Source organism: Glycine soja, chromosome 10, assembly GCF_004193775.1.
Source record: "Glycine soja cultivar W05 chromosome 10, ASM419377v2, whole genome shotgun sequence".
Classification (NCBI taxonomy): domain Eukaryota; kingdom Viridiplantae; phylum Streptophyta; class Magnoliopsida; order Fabales; family Fabaceae; genus Glycine; species Glycine soja.
This window is the reverse complement of record NC_041011.1, coordinates 27,356,138-27,361,665: the sequence shown is the minus strand read 5'-3', so window position 1 is coordinate 27,361,665 and position 5,528 is coordinate 27,356,138. Positions and strand designations below refer to the sequence as shown.

The 5,528-nt window shown below is 38.0% G+C and overlaps 1 non-coding gene across 1 annotated transcript; it reads left to right on the top strand.

Moving 5' to 3' along the window:
- The first annotated feature begins 608 nt into the window (after nucleotides 1-608).
- Nucleotides 609-715, top strand: LOC114372706. Its single transcript, XR_003658276.1, has one exon. It is a non-coding gene; the product is annotated as a small nucleolar RNA R71 (small nucleolar RNA).
- The last annotated feature ends 4,813 nt before the right edge of the window (nucleotides 716-5,528 follow it).

Sequence of the window (5,528 nt, the reverse complement as noted above, 5' to 3'; positions counted from 1 at the left end):
TGGCATGCTTGGACCAACAACATTCTGGAAAGGAGGGACAGGCTATTGTTGCTGCTATTGTTGTTGTGGAGGATTTGCCCATCTCAAATTTGGATGATTCCTCCAACCTGGATTGTATCTATTGCTTGAAAGATCATAATTATTCTGCTGTTGTTGGTTTTGTTGTTGAGGGGGTCTATTATAAATGTTTGCAGCATAGGCTTCAGGTTGCTCATTGACTCCAAATTGCTGCAAAGAAGGACAGAGATCTGCATGGTGATTAGCAGAAGAACATAGACCACAGACTCTTGCAACAGTAATAGGTGCAGATGCAGATTTCTAATTTATGGCAAGCTGAGTTACTAGGTTGACCAAGGCATCAAGTTTTCCCTCAAGCTTCTTATTTTCAGCAGATGACGATGAATCCGTGGCCATCATGGACTCCTCTAAGGACAATAGCATCATTTTTTGCACTGAATTGTTGGGAGTTGGAAGCCATCTTCTCAATCAGATTCCTAGCCTCAACTAGAGTCATATCACCAAGAGCTCCACCACTGGCAGCATCAATCATACTCCTCTCTAGGTTGCTAAGTCCCTCATAGAAATATTGCAGAAGGAGTTGCTCAGAAATCTGGTGGTGAGGACAGCTTGCACATAATTTCTTGAATCTTTCCCAGTACTCATACAAGCTTTCTCCACTAAGTTGCCTGATGCCTGAAATGTCTTTTCTGATGGCAGTATAAAGGGAAGAATTTCTCCAAGAACACTCTCTTAAGGTCATCCCAGCTGGTAATGGACCTGGGAGCAAGGTAGTACAACCAATCTTTCGCCACTCCCTCCAGAGCATGAGGAAAAGCCTTTAGAAAGATATGATCTTCCTGGACATCAGGGGGCTTTATGGTGGAACAGACAATATGGAACTCCTTAAGATGCTTATGAGGATCTTCACCTGCAAGACCATGAAACTTGGGCAGCAAATGTATTAGTCCAGTCTTGAGAACATTTGGAACATTCTCATCAAGATATTGAATGCACAAGCTTTCATAAGTGAAGTCAGGTGCAACCATCTCCCTAAGAGTCCTCTCACGAGGTGGAGATTGAGCCATGTTCTCAGTATGAAAATTAGCAGCCGAATGCTCAAAATTAGAATGTTCAGAATCACCAGCAACAGAATGCTCGGAATGCACTAAATGCATGGAATGCTCAGAATGCTCAAAATGATCAAGATGCACCAGGGGTAAAAATGGGGTAAAACTACAACTATACTCAAACGATATCCAAATCAGCTAAAAATTTGTGAGCAATACCCTAAAATCATGAAAAGATAGCACAAAAATTTTCAGACAAAAATTCAAAGTATAACTATAAAAACTGCCTAAGAAAAGTTTAGAAAAATAGGACAATAATACTTTTAAAAAAAAAACTTAGTAAACAGCTGATTTCTTAAGCGCTGAGTACTGTAACCGGCACTAGCCGATTGGGGCTGCATGGGAAATTTTTTTCTATCCTAAATGCATATATAATAGTCATTCTGATAACCGGAACAAAAGTTATGGTCGTTTTGAGTTTTGCTAAAAACAAGTTCCCAAATTTTTTGTATCTCACAAATTCAGCCACACCAGGTGCTTCTGGTATTTTTCACACAAAATATGGATCAAAAAAAACTACCACACAAAAAACCAGCCAAAATATGGATCATAACATATAATAATAAAAGAGTAACGAAATGGGGGGGGGGGTTGTTTGTTTTTGTAATTTAAACAGCAGCAAACTTGAATTAAAAAAATAACAGAACTAAAACATGTTGTTTTCCCTTGATTCAAAAGCAAGTCTCTTATCCTATGTTACGACAATTTATCCCTAATTAGTTCAACCACTTAATCCAACCTGAAATTAATTTACTAAGCGAAAATTAACACAAGGCTGTCATCATGTGATTGAGCAACATACACCAATTAATTCCTCTCACATATCCATTAAGCATGAATGTTAATTAAGCATAGAGCAATTAATCAAGCAGTAAGCATGCATGGATTAATATCAGCAACAAATACAGAATAATTGGTGAAGGGGAAAAATGACCAGAATATAATATTAATAACAACCTCAAAGAGAGCTATGCTTAATCCTTAAGAGAAAACAACACTAGAGATTCAACCTTCCATTAACAGCAGAAATGAAACACAACAACTGGAAACTAATTGCAACACATAAATGAAAATGAATCTACAATAGAAACCAAAAATGAAATTGCAATTGGAAACGAAATGCAGAAACAAATAAGAAATCAAACGCAAAAAAAGAACTGAAATTAGAAGACAGAAATGAAAACGAAACTAGCATTAAAAGTAGAAAACGAAACTGGAATTTGAAGCAGAAAACAAAAATGGAGTTGCTACATGAACAATACCATGCGCGTGAACAATAACACGGAAAACTAAAAAATTAAACCCTACAATATCTCCCTCTACGTGAACAGTAATCGGCCACCTAAAACCCTAGCAACTGGGCTCACTAAAGGTCATTAGGCCCCAAAGCTTACAAATCTGATTATCGGGCCCAATAAGGTCTGGTGGCCCAATTACAAAAATACAGCCCAAAAATGAAATAAAATAAAACTGGATGACAAATAAAATTGTATGCTTTCTTCAAGTCCAAGCCGGTTCAGCCCAATTCCGGATCCAAGCTCATTTGCTTATAATTCTTCTGAAATTAAATTAAAACACATAATTAGTTAAGTAGGCCCAAATGATTAAACTGCGTAATTAATTTGACAATTAAGGGTAATCAGTAATTAAAATGGTGACAGAAAGGGGTAAGAAATAGGAGAAAATAATGACACATCAACATGCAATAATAAAGTACTGATAGAAACAATGAACACATAAAACAAGCTTAATTAGATAGGGAAAGAATTTTCATCGATTACTCAGCAAGAATCCCCAACTGAGGATTTAGCCTTCCATAGCATGGAAGCTCCTTTTACAATGAAAAAGAGGAATTAAGAGAAATTGCTTGCTTACAAAGGAGTGGGGATGTCTCCTCCACCTCTAAGAATCTCACAATCACGCAAAAACTCACAAATCTTCCTAAAAGATCAAAACTTGGTTTTTTTGCTCTGTTCTTTGCCTCTGTGTATTTCACTCTTCAAGCTCTGACGGCTATTCAACGCCCTTTTTTCCGGCCCAACTATTCCAGACTTAAAAAGGGCTCACTGACCTCGATGACGCGCATAGCGCGAGTAAGTGAATTTTTGCTCAGCGCCAAACTCGCGCTAAGCCTGGAAGGTGACAAAAGACTCGCTGAGCGAGCTGATGACGCGCTAAGCGCGTGCCTGCGTGACAGATTCCCTTCCAGATTCCTCCTATCCGCTAAGCGCGTTGATGCCTCACTTAGCAGATGACACTCGCTAAGCGCATTGAGCTCGCTTGGCGAGACATCAACTTTAGCACTTCTTCAAAAAAACTCATTTTTGCCTGAAATTGAAGAGAAATTGACATTAATTCCATACACAAGGCTTCTACTGAGTACAAATAAAAACAAAGAAAAATTAATTTACAATCCTAGGAAAAGAACCATAAATTGGAGAAAATATATACATTTTGTAAAAGTTTTCTATACAAAAGTTAGACGTATAAGACGACTAACAACAGGCACTCTAAATTCACTATAATCAAGCTCCTAGATTTGTTCAGTTACTCCAAAGTAAGGCATTGTTAGTCATCTTTTATGACTAACTTTTGTATAGAAAAGTTTTCAAAAATGTATATATTTCTCCCAATCTATGGTTCTTTTTGGTAGGATTGTAAATATTTCTTGTTTAGTTTTTATATTTACTCAGTAGAAGCTTTCCATATGAATTTAATGTAAATTTCACTTCAGTTCCATGTAAAAAGGAGAAAAATTTGAAGGTGCACTTGCCGGTTAGATTTCACATCCACAAAAACAAGTAGTACCAGGATGCGAACAAGTATTTTGGCACCGTTGCTGGGGAACTTCTCTTTATTTGGAAAAGTTTAGTTCAATTTGTAGGTGTTTATTCTTTATTCATTAATTCGTTGTTTTGTTTTTGTGAATATTTGTTTACTACAAAATTTATTTTTCTTCGGAATTGGTTAACTGTTGTTTATGATTAGTTGTGTATGCATAGAAAGTCCTCTGCAGGCAATTTGATTCCAATAGACTTGGAAATCGAAGCAACTTGTAGAAGGATCAGAGCATAAAGGCATAGGAAATTTTTACAAGATATAGAAACAACAACAAATCTTGAAGAACCTCAGTCTTCAGAGTCATCTTCTAGTTTTCCAGATACAACATTCCTTGAAGCCAACACAATGTCTGACGAGCAACCTAGACAAGTAACCCTTGAAGACTACTCAAGTACAAGTGTGCCGTAATTTTTCACTAGTATTGCGCGGCCGGAGGTTCAAGCTCAGAATATCACATATCCATATTTTTTGATTCTGCTTGTACAGGGCAATCAATTTCATGGTTTGCCCAATGAAGATCCTTATGCACATCTAGCAACTTACATTGAAATTTGTAACACAATCAGAATTGCTAGAGTGCCAGAAGATGTTGTTAGGCTCAGCTTATTTTCATTTTCACTATCTGGAGAAGCCAAGAGGTGGCTGCATTCATTCAAAGGTAATAGCTTGAGGACTTGGGATGAAGATGTGGAAAAGTTTCTGAGGAAATATTTCCCAGAGTCCAAGACTGCAGAGGGAAAGGCTGGCCATCTCTTCCTTTCACCAATTCCCGGATGAATCTTTGAGTGAAGCACTAGAAAGATTCCGTAGCTTGCTACGGAAAACTCCTACTCATGGATTCTCTAAGCCCATGCAGCTGAATATTTTTATTGACAGGTTGTGGCCATAATCTAAGCAGCTCTTAGATGCTTCTGCAGGGGGTACATTAAAGCTTAAAGCTCCTGAAGAAGCTATGGAACTAATTGAGAATATGGTTGCTAGTGATCATGCTATCTTGCGTGATAGAACACACTATCCCACCAAGAAGAGTTTATTACAGCTTTCATCACAAGATGCTCTGTTGGCGTAGAATAAGTTGTTGTCCAAGCAACTCAAAACTTTAACAGAAACACTAAGTAAGCTGGCAACTCAATTACATGTTAGTCAGCCTTCGCCTTCTTCTGTTTTGCAGGTTGCACACTTTATGATGGAGCTCATGAATTAGGCTGTTGTATTCCCACTGAAGAATCAACACATGAAGTTAATTATATGGGGAACCAGCCAAGGCATAATTTTAATGCAGGTGAATTTTCTGGATTCCAATAGGGCCAGCATTACAACTAGCAGCAAAATCAGTGGAGGACTTACCCTGGTAATCAATTCAACAAAGATCAGGGTGGACCATCAAATAGGCCGCCACAGCAAGGACCTAACCTCTATGAGAGAACAACAAAGCTGGAGGAGACTCTTGCTCAATTCATGCAGGTTTCAATGTCAAATCACAAGAGTACTGAGTCAGCCATTAAAAATTTGGAGATCCAGGTGGGACAGTTACCTAAACAAATAACTGACCACTCTTCC